Genomic DNA, 17,715 nt, shown 5'->3' with positions numbered 1-17,715 from the left:
CTCCCCACTTGCTCTCTGAAAATAAATAAATCTTTTTAAAAAATAAATAAAATAAAATTTACCTGGAAGGTGATATATGAACCTAGTAATGATGAAAGCATTGTGGGGATGGGGGGACTGGGAGCAGTGGGATGGAGGAAGGAGAGAGAATGATACTTTTTAGACACTATTATTCTGCTTGTACGAGGAAATGGAGGCTCAAATGTAACTTGCCTAAGGCCACGGAGCGTGTGGGTGACAGAGCTGCCATTTGAAACAGAGGTTGGCCTGGCCCCAGAGTCCGTTTCTTCTATTCTAACAGACTCACTCCTAATGAGCCCCTCCAGGATAAAGGCTGGTCTCCTCACTGTCCTCTCCCTGGGCTGGTTCCTCGGTATGTCTCCCTGTGGCATCTCCTACAGCTGAATGTCAATACCGGCCTGGAAGGATTCCTGTCTGTGGCTGAGAAAGGCTGTATGCACTCTTTACCCCTCTGTTATGGAAACCACAAATCCTGTGGCTACAGCTGTGAGTAAAAATAGTCCTGGAAGGCCCCCCACACTAAACACCTGCCCCCAGTGGATGAATGTCTCTTTCCTTTCTTTACCTAAGAATTAGAGCTGCTTGGGATTCCAGGTAAAGAGGCCTGGGTTCTAACCCCCATCCCACCACTGCTGATGGAGCTGTGTGTCCTTGGGCAAGTTACTTACCTTCTCTGTGCCTCAGTCGCCTCATCTGCAAAAGTGATACTAAAAATCTCACAGGATTGTTGTAAGGGTTCAATGAGTCAGCAGGTGCACGTTGCTTGTTTCTCAGTATGTCTACCTGGCTCACCGTTAGTCTGCCTGCATTGCTCTTGCTTCCCACACTCCCTCCCCCTACAGGGCCTTAGCACATGTTCTTCCCTCTACCTAGAATGCTGTTCCCTTCCCTCTTTGTCTAATTAATGACTGTCGGTCCTTCAGACCCTCCAACCTTTGACTATAACCTTCGTGAGGGCAGGATCATTTTTGCTCTCTACTGTGGGCCCAACACCCAGTACACACATGTTTAGCACCCAGTGGGTGTTCATTAAATATTTGTTTAGGGAGTGAGTGAAAATGGACAAATGAGATAAGCGATCAGTTAATGCTAAGTCATTCAACAAGTGTTCTGGATTGAGGATGATAAGTATCTATTTCATTGTATCATCGTGAGGATTAAAAATATTATGCCTTTAAAATATCTAGAACGAAGCCTGGTAGTACCACTGAATAAGGATTACTATTACCACTCTTTCATATTATTATTATGATTGATATTTCCTGTAGGTGTTCTCGTGGCTTCCTGGTGGGGTAAGGCTCTGGTTGGATGCTCCTCCAGGCCCTGCAGAGCTCCACCCGACCGCTGGGTCCACTTGTTCATGCAAGCAGCCTCAGCCTTCCCCCAGAGGCAAGGCTCCGTCCTGTCCTGAAGAAACAGATTCCTGGCTTCTGGTGCAGCTTCTGCAACTTGGCTTCAGTCTCTTTGTAGATTACCTCATTCAGGTACAGAGCATCGGGGACACATTATGTGGGGTCTGGCCAGTCCATGGCAGCCCCTCTCTTTGCAACAGGTGTGGACACCCTAGGAAGCCATGCTTAACAACTACACAACCCTGCCCTCCAGCCAGAGCTGACTGGATAAAGCTGCGGACCTGATTAAATGAGCCAACCAGATCCTCTCTCTTGAGATTTTGGGATTATGATCGAGTGATTTTTGTCAGCTGTTGGCTTAAGGAAGGGATTGCGTGCTTAGGTGCTATGAGGTAGCCATATTTGGTCGTGGGCTTGGGGAAGGAGAGAGTGAGAGAGAAGAGAAGCAGAGATGAAGGAATCTGTGGGCAGAATGATAAAGGGACACAGACTATGGATGCCATAATTCCAGGTGACTTTTCAGATGCTAGGTCCAGAAATGTCTGAAGCCACTGCCCTTCCTGCCCTTGGGTTTGCCATGATAACAGCAGTTCTCACATAAAGACAGCTGGGTGGGATAGTTGACACCTACTGTCTTTGCTTTTCAGGCATCCTGGCTTCTGAGTTCAGGGCCTGACCACTGGGCAGGAGCCCTCCCCGTGAGCCGTCTCCGTGCCTGAGTCTCACCCTGGGAATTCCCAAGCCTGTGGTCCATCAGCCTGGTTACGGTGAAGTCCGGTCCAGGGTGAGAGACTGCAGTGTCTCCTCAGATGGCCTCGCAGGGCACCTTGCCAGGCCCTTTTTCCTCTGGAGCCTGGCCTAGCTCACACAGGCCGCTCTGTGAGGCTGTGGGCAGGAGGCCTCTCTTGCCAGCAGTGTTCAGTTACCCCAGTGACATTCAATTGTTCCTAAGAGAAGAGGCCTGTATTTGGCAACTCGCAGACCTGGATTCCAGGAAGCTCTGCCTGACTCCTTTCCTGTTTGTTTCCAATCAGCCAGTTGTCCAGTATCACTTTCCACCAGATTGCGTAAGTCCACCAGCTGCTCTCATTCTCTCTCTCTTGTCTCCGTACCTCTCTGAGCTCACACCAGCCTGGGAGGAAGACGCAGGGCATATCAGCAGGAGTTTGGTGCTGCCCAAATAGACCCAAATCACAGCTTGGCCCCACCAAGTTTCCAGTTTCTAGGGATGTGTGACTTACCCTAGAACGAGGATCCCAGGGTCTCAGCCCAGAAATGAGATCCCTAGGGTGGCATTTCAGCCCCGTGGGAGGGACCTATGGCTGTGAATACACTGGCATGGCCCCTTTACCCTCTGCAGAGTAGTTTGGCAGGAGCTAGGAAAACTGAAATTGGACATGCAACTCTGGAAGCAACTGCTTGAGCTCAAATCCTGGCTCTGTCACTTACCGGCTGTGTGACTTTGGGCAAATTACTGAACCTCTCTGTGCTCAGTTTCTGCATCTGTACTATATAGATAACAACAAAACCTCCTTTATTAGACTGTAATAAGATTTAAATCATGTAACACATGGAAAGGGCTCAGTACAATGCTTGGCACATAATAAAGCCTGAATAAATACAAGAGATTATTATTATAATTATCACAATAACTATTATTAATATTCACGAGAGAAAGGTCATATTTATGCCTAAGGAGATAGGATAGTAATATTCATTGCAGCATGATTTTTAATGGTAACAGATTGAAAACAGCCTGAATATTTCTCAGTAGGAAATGGTTAAACCAATTACCGTACATCCCCACTATGGAATTCTGTGCGGCCGTTGAAAAAAATGGGGCAGGGCGCCTGGGTGGCTCAGTTGGTTAAGCGACTGCCTTCAGCTCAGGTCATGATCCCAGGGTCCTGGGATCGAGTCCCGCATCGGACTCCCTGCTCTGCGGGGAGCCTGCTTCTCCCTCTCCCACTCCCCCTGCTTGTGTTCCCTCTCTCGCTGTGTCTCTCTCTGTCAAATAAATAAATAAAATCTTAAAAAAAAAAAGAATGGGGCAGGGCGCCTGAGTGGCTCAGATGGTTAAGCGGCTGCCTTCGGCTCAGGTCATGATCCCAGGGTCCTGGGATTGAGCCCCGCATCGGGCTCCCTGCTAGGCAGGGATCCTGCTTCTCCCTCTGCCTCTGCCTCTCTCTCTCTCTGTCTCTCATGAATAAATAAATAAAATCTTTTAAAAAAAAAAGAAAAGAAAAGAATGGGGCAGAGCTATATGGCCTGATATGAAAGGACTTCCAAAATATAGTGTTCAGCCAAATGAAGCAAAAAGCAGAAGGATAAAAGGAACATGAAAACTTATGTAAAACACAAAAATGCAAAACGGTCTATCAGTAACATACATATGTAAATGCACGGGGAAAAAAAAGTCCAGAACAGTGCTGTCAGCTACAGTTGTCACCATCCATATGTAGCTATTTACATTTAAATGTAAATTCATTAAAATTAAATAAAACTTAAAATTCAGCTCTTTGGTGGTATGAGCCACACTTCAAGCGCTCAGTAGCCACACGTGGCCAGTGGCTAGCGGCTAGCGTATTAGATGGTGCAAATATAGACGATCTCCTTCGTTATAGTACATCCTATTGGATGGTGCTGGTCTGGATGGTTAAAAAAAAAAAGCCAAATTGAGGGAAAACTCCTGCATAAAATAAGTAACTTGGAATAGACAAAAAAAAGCCAAATTGATAATAGCAATTCCTTTGGCATGGAGGGAAGAAGGATGGCAGAATATCATTTATTCTTTTCACAGGTGTTTATTGAACCCTTGCTCTGTGCCAGGCACTATCCTCAAACTGGGACCTCGGCTGTGAACACAACAGACCCAGTTCTCTGCCCTCTTGGACTTTTTGTTCCAGTGGGTGGTATGTTTAGTGGAAATGGGTGCTTTGGTGAAAAACAGAACAGAGGGTGTGGATAAAGAATGTTAGCAGATGAAGGGGCGCCTGGGTGGCTCAGTTGTTAAGCGTCTGCCTTCGGCTCAGGTCATGATCCCAGGGTCCTGGGATCGAGTCCCACATCGGGCTCCCTGCTCAGCAGGAAGCCTGCTTCTCCCTCTCCCACTTCCTCTGCTTGTGTTCCCTCTCTCACTGTGTCTCTCTCTCTGTTAAATAAATAAAATCTTTAAAAAAAAGAATGCTAGCAGATGGCCCAGGGTGATCATCAAAGACATTTTTTACACTTACCTGCATTTTTTTAAAAAATGAGGAGACTGCCTTACTTGTGTAATTAAACATTTATAAAAGGAAACAAAAGTACCTCAGCCCTGAAGAGGAGAAACCTGGGTTCCTGCCCCGGTTCTGTTCCTAACTCATGCACGCCGTGCCTGGCGGCTTGACCATTCCAGTGCTCCATTTCTTTCCCTTGATGCACATTGGACAAGGGCTCTGAGGCCCTGCCAGCCCTCCATCCTGTAATTGAATGTCCCCACCCATATGTCCACCTGTCCAGGAAGCCCATAGATCACTGGAGGGAGCTATTTGGAAGTGTTAACAGGTAAAGACTCTGTAGGAACCTGTTGCAAGAATCCCAACAAACTGGGGCGCCTGAGTGGCTCAGCCAGTTAAGCGTTCAACACTTGACTTTGGTTCGGGTCATGATCTCAGGATCGTGAGATCGAGCCCCACCTAGGGCTCTGCACTCAGTGGGGAGTCTGCTTAAGATTATCTCTCTCCCTCTCCCTCTGTCACTCCCCCTGCTTGCCTGCTTTTTCTAAATAAATAAATAAGTAAAATCTTAAAAAAAAAAAAAAAAAAGGATTACAACAAACCCCGGACAGGGTGGGGGGTGGGGGACACCTGCAGTCAGCAGAGGCTTGAATCTCCACCAATCTCTCCTGAGGGTTGCCTATGGGCACCGAGATGAAATCAACACAGAATTCCTGAGAAGTTCTTGTTAGAGTCCTGCAGACAGACACTTTGTAGTAACAGCTAATATTTACTGAGCACTGACCATGCTCTTGGTATCCTTCATATAGATTAACTCATTTAATCCTCACAATTTTGTGGAGGTCAGTACAATTTATCAACCCCATTTTATAAGGAAAAAAAACCAAACCCTGAGGTTCCAACAAACTAAATAACACTGGATTATTAGGTGGAGAGGCTGGGCTTCAACCCAGGGGCCAGCCTCTGGAGCCCTTGGTCTTAACCACTGTGCTTTGCACCTGCTTATAGATAACTAGAATATAGAACAAAAGAAATAAAGGCTTTTGCTTGTTTAAAGCAGTTCACGCATGGGTTCTGGGTGCACAGACCAAGTGGGCATTAATTCTGATTGAGGGTGTTGGGTCTTCTTGCTTCTGCTCTCACCAGCCACCCTCTAGAACACAAAGGAATCCTTTTTTTTTTTTTTAAGATTTTATTTATTTATTCATGAGAGACAGAGAGTGAGAGAGGGGCAGAGGGAGAAGCAGGCTCCCAAGGAGCAGGGAGCCCGATGTGGGACTCGATCCCAGGACCCTGAGATCATGACCTGAGCTGAAGGCAGTCACTTAACCAACTGAGCCACCCAGGTGCCCCACAAAGGAATCCTAAGTCAGACTATGTCCCTCTGCTCAAAACGCTCATGGCTCCCACCTCACTTGGAGTAAAAGCCTTACTATGATTGATAAGGCTTTCTGTGATGGCACCCCCCCCCCCCCGCATTACCTCTGATCTCCTTCCTCCAGCTCCCCCCTCATTCCACTCCTCCCTGCTGCCCCAACTCACCACCGTGGTCCCTCCCCTGGGCTCTTGTGTGAGCTGTAACCTCTATCAGGGAAGCTTCCTGGTGGAGGTCAAGTCTGAGCTGAACTTGGCAGGTGTATAGGTGTGTGTGAGCCTAAGAGAGTGGGAAGGGCAGGGGAGGGTTTCAGGGAAACCGTGTGTGTGTATGTGAGGGGGGTGGGGAGATAGAGAAAGGGAGAGAGGGGGGGAAAGAGAGAGTCAATGAGAGAGAGAAAGGGAATGGTTCATTCAAGCAACATAAAAGCAAACCACCAGTGAGATCCATGTTCTTGAAAAGAAACTGAGAGGAAGATAGAATCCAGCTCATGCAGAGCCTGGCAAACACAGGGCATTTGGATTTTCTCTTGAGGGCCATGGGGAGTTATGGAAGTTTTGAGCAAAGGAAGGACATATTTTGATTTGCTTTTCCCTAGCCCATTCAGTCTTTCCGGGGGCACTTTGCTATTCTTGGCTGGCCGTGTTTGGCTACAGTGACCTTCAGTCTCATTTCCATCACTAACTCACTCAATTTTTTTTTAATTATGTCTTTTTCTGTCTTGGGGTATGTGTGTGTGTGTGTGTGTGTGCGCTCTTAAGATCTTTTTTTAAGATTTTATTTTTATGTAATCTCTACACCAATGTGGGGCTTGAACTCACAACCCTAAGATCAAGAGTTATATGCTCCACTGACTGAGCCAGCCAGGTGCCCCAAGTTCTTGCTTGTTCGTTTGTTTGTTTGTTTTTAAGATTTTATTTATTTATTTATTTGATAGAGAGAGACACAGTGAGAGAGGGAACACAAGCAAGGGGAGTGGGAGAGGGAGAAGCAGGCTTTCCACGGAGCAGGGAGCCCAATGCGGGGCTCGATCCCAGGACCGTGGGATCACGACCTGAGCCGAAGGCAGACACGTAACGACTGAGCCACCCAGGCACCCCCAAGATCTTGTTTTTTAAGAGCAGTTTTAGGTTTACAACAAAACTGAAAGGGAGGTACAGAGACTGCCAGTATACTTCCTGCCCCCTCTCATGCATAGCCTCTGCCATCTTCAACATCGCTTACTAGAATGGCACATGTTTTTACAAGGATGAGTCTGTCCTGACACATCATAGTCACCCAGAGTCCCCAGTTTACCTTAGAGTTGTACATTCACTCTTGGTGTTGTATATTCTATGGGTTTGGACAAAAGTATAACAGCATGTATCCCTCATTAACATACAGAGTAATTTCTCTGCCCTAAAAATCGTCTGTGCTCTGCCTCTTCATCTCCCCCACTCCTTGTCCCTGGCAACCACTGATCTTTATATTGTCTCCATAGTTTTGTTTTTTCTGGAATGTCATATAATTGGAATCATACAGTATACGGGCCTTTTCAGATTGGCTTCTTTCACTTAGTAATCTGCACTTAAGGTTTCCACTCTGGGGTCATTATGACTGATGTTGCTATGAACATCTGTGTACAAGTTTTTGTGTGGACAGATATTTCCAATTCTTTTGGGCATAGATGTACAAGTGAAATTTCCGGGTCATTTGATAACTCAATGTTTAACCATCAGAGGAACTGCCAACGCTCCTTTCCAAAGTAGCTGCGCCATTTTACATGGCCACCAGCTGTGTGCAAGGGTTCCAATTTTTGGATACCTTTTTTTTTTTTAAGATTTTATTTATTTATTCATGAGAGACAGAGAGAGAGAGAGAGACAGAGGCAGAGGGAGAAGCAGGCTCCCCGTGGAAGAGGGAGCCCGATGTGGGACTCGATCCCAGGACCCTGGGATCATGACCTGAGCCGAAGGCAGACGCTTAACCGACTGAGCCACCCAGGCGTCCCTTGGATACCTTTTTATACCTTTTGGTTTTTTGTGACACACACAACTGTGTGAGCATCTAGGTAGAAGGAGGTGAAGAAAGGTGGGCAGACTGTGACAAGATGGGGTTGGAGGGGAAGGCTGGTACCTGATCACACAGGGACTCTAGGCTTCAGTCAAGTGTTGGGTTTTATTGTGATTTCAGGGGGCAGCTCTGGGAGCCTTTAAAAAAATTTTTTTTAGATTTTATTTATTTATTTATTCGACACACAGAGAGAGTGCACAAGCAGGGAGAACAGAAAAGGGAGAGGGAGAAGCAGACTCTCTGTTGAGCAGGGAGCCTGACGGCAGGGCTCCATCCCAGGACCCTGGGATCATGACCTGAGCTGAAGGCAAACGCTTAACTGACTAAGCCACCCAGGGGCCCCTATGGGAGCCTTTTAAGCAGAGAAGAAACACAAACTGATTTATGTGTGTGTGTAATGTGTGTTTTCATTGTTTTTACATTTAATCCCTAAATGGGCAATGATTTATAGGTTTCTTGCCCCCTGTAAGAGTTAACTACTGTTTTAATTTCTTATGTGTTCATTTGGAGTTTCTTTTGGCATACATAAGCAAATACAAACATACATTTTTGTTTTCCTACTGTTTTTATACAAGGTGGATACTATCACGCTTGCTTTTCCACACAGCACTTAGTGTATGTCCAAGACTTCTCCGTACCAGTCTGTAGAGAACACTATCATTCTTTTTCCAAATCTGCATAGTATTCTGTGATTTGATGGATCACAACTTATGCTACCAGTCTCCTCATAATGGACAGTAGGGTTGTTTTCCTTTTTTTTTTTTTTGCTATTACAACCCATACTTTCCATAAACGATTGCATACAAATGTCATCTCACTCATGCAGGACAAATTCCCGGAAATGGGATTGCTGGATCAAAAAGGTCTATGTATGTGTTATTTTGATAGATTTTGCCGAATTGCCCTTCAGAGAGGTTGGGCCAATTTATAACCCACCGGGACTTCTGAAGGTGCCCTCTGGCCTCAAACTCTTATCAGGCTTCCAGAACGTTGCCAGTGTGCGAGACGGAGCAGGGTGGTTTGTATTTGCATTTCTTAGAATGAGAGCCGAGGAGCAGTTTTTCCGTCTGTTTAACAGCCATCTGAGTTTCCTTCTTTATGAACTGTCTGTTTGTGTCCTTTGTCCTTTTATTTCTATTGGGCTGTTGTCCATTTTTCTTATCTAAGAGCTCTTCTTATATGAGGGAGAGTAGCTCTTTGTGGTATGAGGTGCAAGAATATTTCCGTGGTTTGTCATGTGTGTTTTGACTTTGTATATAGCGGTTTTTTTCTATTACTCTGTTTTTGCCATAAAGGTTTTTTTTTAATGTACTCAAATTTATTAATCTTTTCTTTTATGGCATCTGGATTTTTTAAAAAAGATTTTATTTACTTTATTTGAGAGAGAGAGAGAGAGTGCATGGGGAGGGGCAGAGGGAGAGACAGAATCTCAAGTAGACTCCCCACTGAGCACAGAGCCGGATGCGGGGCTCCATCCCACCACTCTGAGATCATGACCTGAGCAGAAATCAAGAGTCGGATGCCTAACCAACCCAGCCACTCAGGCACCCTTATGGCTTCTGGACTTTTAATCATAGATAGAAAGGCTTCTTTCATATTTTCTTGTCATATTTATAGTTCCATTGTTTATATGTTTTACAATTCAACCAAATGTTATCCTACTTTGTGTCTCATTCTGTAGCTTGCTGTTTTCTCACATTGATACATAGAGAAGCTTTAGTTCATTCCTTATAACTGCGGCATAGTATGCTGTCATGTGACTAGTAAAACCATATTTTATTAGCCTGTTCCTCTAATAACAGAACTTAGTTTGCCTGCAAATGTTCACATTTAGACTCAGTGCTGCAATGAACACCCTGTATGTATCTCCTTATGCTCACTTGCCAGAATTTCACTGGAGCACATACGTAGAAGTAGAATTTCTGTCAATCTCTGGATGTAAAGTAGTATCTGATTCTGGTTTTAATTTGCATTTCCCTGATTAATCTGGAGATGGAACATCTTTTCATGTTTCCCATTCTCACAGAAATGCTTTTCAAATCCGTCCATCCTTTTTCATTGGGATGATTGTTTTTTCTTTCTTATTAATCTATATGAGTTCTTTATAAATTCTGGATTTAATTCCTTTGTTACATTGGTTGCGAGTAGCTTCTCCCAGCTTGTCACTTGTTTTTCCCCTTTGTGAGGTCTTTTGCCATACAGGAAATATTCAATTTTGAATTACTCCTATATATATATATTTTTTTACATTTGAAATTTTATTCTAATTTTTTAAAATTTTTTATTGTTATGTTAATCCCCATACATTACATCATTAGTTTTAGATGTAGTGTTCCATGATTCATTGTTTGTGCATAACACCCAGTGCTCCATGCAGAACGCACCCTCCCCAGTACTCATCACCATGCTAACCCATCCTCCCACTCCCCTCCCCTCTAGAACCCTCAGTTTGTTTTTCAGAGTCCATCGTCTCTCATGGTTCGTCTACCCCTCCAATTTCCCCCCTTCATCCTTCCCCTCCTGCTATCTTCTTCTTTTTTTTTTATCTTAACATATATTGCATTATTTGTTTCAGAGGTACAGATCTGAGATTCAACAGTCTTGCACAATTCACAGCACTTACCAGAGCACATACCCTCCCCAGTGTGTATCACCCAGTCACCCCATCCCTCCCCCCCCACCCCCCACTCCAGCAACCCTCAGTTTGTTTCCTGAGATCAAGAATTCCTCATATCAGTGAGGTCATATGATACATGTCTTTCTCTGTTTGACTTATTTCGCTCAGCATAATACCCTCCGGTTCCATCCACGTCGTTGCAAATGGCAAGATCTCATTCCTTTTGATGGCTGCATAATATTCCATTGTATATATATACCACATCTTCTTTATCCATTCATCTGTTGATGGACATCTTGGCTCTTTCCACAGTTTGGTCATTGTGGACATTGCTGCTATAAACATCAGGGTGCACATACCCTTTCGGATCCCTACTTTTGTATCTTTGGGGTAAATACCCAGTAGTGCAATTGCTGGATCGTATGGTAGCTCTATTTTCAACTTTTTGAGGAACCTCCATATTGTTTTCCAGAGTGGTTGCACCAGCTTGCATTCCCACCAACAGTGTAGGAGGGTTCCCCTTTCTCCGCATCTCCGCCAACATCTGTCGTTTCCTGACTTGTTAATTTTAGCCATTCTGACTGGTGTGAGGTGGTATCTCATTGAGGTTTTGATTTGGATTTCCCTGATGCCGAGTGATATTGAGCACTTTTTCTTTCTTTCTTTTTTTTTTTTTTTGTAGTTTTATGGTTTTAGAGCACTTTTTCATGTGTCTGTTGGCCATTTGGGTGTCTTCTTTGGAAAAATGTCTGTTCATGTCTTCTGCCCATTTCTTGATTGGATGCTTTGTTCTTTGGGTGTTGAGTTTGATGAATTCTTTATAGATTTTGGATACTAGCCCTTTATCTGATATGTCATTTGCAAATATCTTCTCCCATTCTGTCAGTTGTCTTTTGGTTTTGTTGACTGTTTCCTTTGCTTTGCAAAAGCTTTTTATCTTGATGAAGTCCCAATAGTTCATTTTTGCCCTTGCTTCCCTTGCCTTTGGTGATGTTTCTAGGAAGAAGTTGCTGCGGCTGAGGTCGAAGAGGTTGCTGCCTGTGTTCTCCTTTAGGATTTTGATGGACTCCTGTCTCACATTGAGGTCTTTCAACCATTTGGAGTCTATTTTTGTGTGTGGTGTAAGGAAATGGTCCAGTTTCATTCTTCTGCATGTGGCTATCCAATTTTCCCAACACCATTTGTTGAAGAGACTGTCTTTTTTCCATTGGACATTCTTTCCTGCTTTGTCAAAGATTAGTTGACCATAGAGTTGAGGGTCCATTTCTGGGCTCTCTATTCTGTTCCATTGATCTATGTGCCTGTTTTTGTGCCAGTACCAGACTGTCTTGATGATGACAGCTTTGTAATAGAGCTGGAAGTCCGGAATTGTGATGCCGCCAGCTTTGCTTTTCTTTTTCAACATTCCTCTGGCTATGCGGGGTCTTTTCTGGTTCCATACAAATTTTAGGATTATTTGTTCCATTTCTTTGAAAAAAGTGGATGGTATTTTGATGGGGATTGCATTGAATGTGTAGATTGCTCTAGGTAGCATTGACATCTTCACAATATTTGTTCTTCCAATCCATGAGCATGGAACGTTTTTCCATTTCTTTGTGTCTTAATTACTCCTATATATTAATCTTTTCCTTTATAGTTGGTGCTTTTTGTGCCTGGTTTAGGAAATCTCTTTCTCTCCAAAGTCTTAAAGATATTCTTCTATGTGTTTCTTTCATCATTTTAGAGTTTTTGAAGAAAAAAATTTTTTTTATAATCTAAGATGGTGCCAAAGGAGACTGAGATGCTTTTATGTTTATTGAAATGGGGTATGGGTTAAGAAAACTGAGAAACAGAGCTATAACCTCTGCCCATCCTGTGGCCTCTAGCTCAGGGCAATCTTATATTTGCTGTCATGTGGGTTGATTGATTATGGCCGGGCTCTGGGATGTTAAGACCCTAGACTCAGATTTTCCCTCACTGTCTTTGATCAACACTCCTCTTTCCTGCCTGTGACCCTGGGGCTTAGCTATGGTCATAGCTCCTTGCTCTGGCCCCCATTACTCTGCTCCAAGTACTGCTGCTAGTTCAAAGCCCTCCCTTGAGACTCAGAGGATGTGTAGGGGGAGGAAGGCGGAGAAACAGAAACAGCTGTTTTTCCTTCCTGAGACCATGACAATATCTGATTCTGCCAGACACCTGCCACAATGTAATGCCCTTGGCTAATTGGCTTTCCCTGCTGCTGTCATGGGCTTCCTTTCCCCTAATCAGTGGTGATATTTCGAGCCCAGTCCATCTCTTGGGAGTTTCCCAGCTTTGGAATGTCAGTGTTCTGATCAGGAGCTAGGCTGGACAGGGGCAGCAGGTGACTTGGAGATAGGAGTCCTCTGACCTTCCCACAGGAACTTTCCAGCACCTTCCCCATCTGGAGCCACTTTAGGATCTTCCTGGGCTTCTGGCATGACTTCTTAAGGCCCATCCATATCCTATTAAGCATAACAAAATGTACCCCCATGACCCACTAGATACAATTAGATGTAATCATGTGAATTCAGAAGCAGTTGACTAGTTGCCTTAATATTATATTTTGTAGACATTTTAATTAAGAAGATTAATTTCAATTTTTGCAGATTCCTTTTTTTATTTTTTTTTTAATTTTTTAATTTTTTTAAAGATTTTATTTATTTATTTGACAGAGAGAGACACAGCGAGAGAGGGAACACAAGCAGGGGGAGGGGGAGAGGGAGAAGCAGGCTTCCCGCTGAGCAGGGAGCCCGATGTGGGGCTCGATCCCAGGACCGTGGGATCATGACCTGAGCCGAAGGCAGACGCTTAATGACTGAGCCACCCAGGCGCCCCAGCAGATTCCTTTTTTTAAAAAAAGATTTTATTTATTTATTTGACAGAGAGAGACACAGTGAGAGAGGGAACACAAGCAGGGCGAGTGGGAGAGGGAGAAGTAGGCCTCCTGCTGAGCAGGGAGCCTGATGCGGGCTCGATCCCAGGACCCTGGGATCATGACTTGAACTGAAGGCAGACGCTTAACCGACTGAGCCACCCAGGCGCCCCTGCAGCTTCCATTTTATATTCTGGGGTCAATATTGTTTTTAGGTCTAAAACATTTTTATGTGCACTTGAAATACTTGGAGCCTCTGGCCTCTGGTGTCCATTGGTAAAACTGCCCAACCCCTAGCTTTCCTTCATAAGACCAGATTTGCCAAGCCCACTACAGCCCACAAAATCCTCAAGCTTTTGCCAAGCACCCTCCTGTGTATTAAATCATGAACTGCTTCCATACCATTTTATATGTAACACTGGAGGATATTTGCAGAGATTCTTTGTCCTCTTGGTCGAATCAAGGAGTATTTGCTGGACCCCTTTCATCTATGTAAGATCTTGGAATGTGTTCTGAACCCTCTCCTACATATCAAATCATGAGCTATTTGCAGAATACCATCTTGTACACAATCATGGCGGGCATGCACGACCCCCTCCTCTGTGTGAAATCAAGAAATATTTACAGAATGCCCTCCTATCTGTAGCAGCACTAACTTCATATAGTTCCCTATGTTTAGGACCATGGAATATTTATAGAGCACCCTGTTCTAGGTGGAATCAGGGGAATAAACACTCTCCTCCATGTAGAATCATTAATTGTTTGCAGATCCCTCTCCAGAATCACCAACTGTTTGCAAAGCACATCGGGAAATCGAGGAAGATCTACATAGCCTTATTCTATCTATAGAATTACATAATATTTGTAGTCTCCTCCTAGGTATAAAATCCTAAAATGTTTACAGAGCACTCCCTGTATCTGGAATTTTAGGGTGTTTGAATAACTTTTCTTTCCTGTATATAGAATTATGAACTGTTTTTGAGGAACACCCTCATGTATATACAGAATCATGGAATGTTTGCAGAGCCTCTTCTTGTGGCTTGAATCTTATATGATTTACAGAACACCTGCCTCTACAAAATCGAGTGTTTGCAGAGCCTCTTTGCTTATCATCATGGAATGTCTGTAGAGCTTCTTTATCTGTATAGACATAAGGAATGTTAGCTGAACCCCCTTCCTCTGTGTAGAATCATGGAATGTTGACTGAGCACGCTACAGTAGAGAATCATAGAATGTTACTAAGCATACTCCTCGCTATACAACTTGAGATGTTTACATCCCCACTTACACGTGGGAAAGAAGAGATACAAAGGGTCAGGATCAGATCATGAAGGGTCTTAAAGGTCAAATGAAGATTAGATTTTGTCCTATAAGCTACAGGGAGCTGCCAAAGTTTTTGATTAGTAAAGTGACATGATGAAAATTATGTTCTCTAAGCTTAATACAGTGAAGGAAGTACATGAGATCAACTAAAGGGTAGTGGCTTAAGAATAATTTTTTAGGGCACCTGGGTGGCTCAGTTGGTTAAGGGACTGCCTTCGGCTCAGGTCATGATCCTGGAGTCCCGGGATCGAGTCCCGCATTGGGCTCCCTGCTCGGCGGGGAGTCTGCTTCTCCCTCTGACCCTCCTCCCTCTCATGCTCTCTGTCTCTCATTCTCTCTCTCTCAAATAAATAAATAAATAAATAAATAAATCTTAAAAAAAAAAAGAATAATTTTTTAAAACAGGGGCGCCTGGGTGACTCAGTCAGTTACACAGCTGCCTTTGGCTCGGGTCATGATCTCAGGGTCTAGGATATAGCCCCACATCCGGCTCCCTGCTCATCAGGGAGTCTGCTTCTTCCTCTACCCCTCCCCTGCCATATGTTCTCTGCCTCTCTCTCAAATAAATAAATAAATAAATAATCCTTGAAACAAAGCAGAAATTAAAGTACTGATTGATTTTACTAACTGCAATAATCTGTAGTAAATACTTTGATAAAATAAAGACTCATTCTCTAGTGCAGGGGTTAGCAAACTACAAGCCAGGGGCCAAATCTGGCCCACTACCTGTCTTTGAAAATAAACTTTAATTGGAATACAGCCACATTAGCTGTTGTACAATAGCAGAATTAAGTGGTTGTGACAGAGCCTTCAAAACCAAAAACATCTGGCCCTTTACAAAAGAAGTTTGCTTTTCTGTGCTTTATGGGGAGAAGAAACACCCTGACATTTTTTTTTTAATATTTGGATTTTGGGGTATTTAAAATTTTTCTCACAGCAGACTCAGTTGAATTCATAAAGTTCCATTCATTCATTCATTCATTCACTCATTCATTCAAAGATCTACATTGTGCCAGGCCCGGATTTAGGCACTGGGGGGCAAAAGTAGAAAAAAAGACAGCACTTGCCCTCAAAGAAATGTATAATCTAGCCAGAACTGTCATATAATTTATAAGAAACCAGCTGTGTGACTTTGGGCAAGTTCCTTAATCTTTCTAGATTTCAGTTTCCTCATCTGCAAATGAGGACAATGATAGTGCCTACCTCGAGATGTTTTTGTAAGGATTAAGTAAGTTACTATGTACAAGGTTTTTAGAACAGTGCCTGACACTAAGTATGATTTAAGTGCTTCTTTAAATATGTACATTCACTCGAACATAACGTCCTTGTGTACATATGTACATGTAAAACAGTGTGACTAGTGCTCTAATAGAGGTGTCTATAGTTACTCTACATAGGAGAGCTATACACTTGCGATATGTGTATATTTACGTATTTATGTTATACTTCAAAACAAAACAAAACAGGGGCGCCAGGTGCTCAGTCAGTTAAGCATCCGGCTCTTGATTTCAGCTCAGGTCATGATCTCAGGGTCATGTACTGGGTGTGGAGCCTGCTTAAGATTCTCTCCCTCCCCACTACCCCTCCTCCCTGCTCACTTGTTCTCTCTCCAAAACAAAACAAAACAGAAAAACCTCAGCACGTACAAAACTGGGGGGTAAAATAATGGCCGCCAGGGCTAACTGGATTCAGGATTCAAATTATGTCATCAGGACTCAATTTCTCGTTGCTTGCATCAGTCTCTTTCCATATGCCAGCTTCATTCCCGGGTTCCACATGTTGATAAAATAGCTGCCATTGCTCCAACCTCACAACACTTCATATTTATGTTTAGCATGAAAGAGAAAGTTGGTTTCTCCAAATGCACACATTTACATATCTGGGAGTTGAGTCTCATTGGATCTGACCAGTCTGTCCAACCCCAAACCAATCACTATTACCAGAGGAATACAATGTTCTGACTGACCAGGCTGGCTCACATAACAAGTCTGAAGGTGGAAGTGGAGTCAGCAACCCCGGAGAACCACATAGAATGAAAGCAAAAGAAGGAAATTGGAGTTGTTGTGGAAGGTGAATGAATGTTAAGTGGCTTAAAAAGTTCAACAAATGCCTGGTACCTAGACATCATCCTCATCATCCTCCTCATCATCATTTCTGTTAGCATTTATAAAAATGCCAGGCACATAGTTTGGTACTTGATAAATATTTGTTGAATGAGAAAATTGCTTCTCAGGGCGCCTGGGTGGCTCAGTTGGTTGAATGTCTGACTCTTCATCTTGGCTCAGGTCTTGATCTCAGGGTCATAAGTTTAAGCTCCTCATTGGGGCTCCAGCATGGAGCCTACTTAAAAGCAAAACAAAACAAAAAAGCAAAAAAGAAAATTAGTTCTATCAGCTAATACTTCCCAGGAGCAGCCCTTATGCCTTAGGCCTTCCTATCCAGGATAGAAAGGACAGTGGCAGAATTTTTAAAAGGGATGTAAGTCAGTCTTTGACTGCAAAGACATAGCCCTCTATAGAATCAATGCTCTTGGAAGACTTTTGCTGGCTCTTTTATACCAGTTCCTCATATCTTTCTCTCTACAGAGGAGTTTCACGGCAGAAGGTCAGAGCCTTGGGAAAGTCAGATCAGAGCAACTGTGGGTGAGGCAGGAAGTCACAGGAACCCTCATTCACTGCTGCAGGAGTGTAAATGGGTACACCCATTTTGAAAACCAATTTGGAAATAGTTAATCAGAAGATGGGCAAACCCTATTGCTCAGCAAATCCACTCTCGTATGTATGTGCTCTGGAGAAACTCTTGTCCATATGCACAGGATATGTATAGAAGGGTGCTGTTACAGTTAATATCTCTGTATAACAAACCACTCCAAGCTTGGTGTGGAAACA

At 43.7% G+C, this 17,715-nt stretch overlaps 1 protein-coding gene across 1 annotated transcript in view; it reads left to right on the top strand.

The window, feature by feature from the left end:
• Positions 1 to 334: 334 nt before the first annotated feature.
• The window catches only part of B4GALT5 (beta-1,4-galactosyltransferase 5), a 100,590-nt gene continuing 83,209 nt past the window's right edge, over positions 335 to 17,715 (top strand). The window contains exons 1-2 of the mRNA XM_035025385.1: positions 335 to 507; positions 1,290 to 1,505. The gene's annotated coding sequence lies outside the window, so the exon portion shown is untranslated. The remainder of the gene's footprint in view (positions 508 to 1,289; positions 1,506 to 17,715) is intronic.

Source organism: Mirounga leonina, unplaced genomic scaffold, assembly GCF_011800145.1.
Source record: "Mirounga leonina isolate KUSES-001 unplaced genomic scaffold, KU_Mleo_1.0 Mir_195, whole genome shotgun sequence".
Taxonomy (NCBI): domain Eukaryota; kingdom Metazoa; phylum Chordata; class Mammalia; order Carnivora; family Phocidae; genus Mirounga; species Mirounga leonina.
This window is presented reverse-complemented; position numbering and strand designations above follow the sequence as displayed.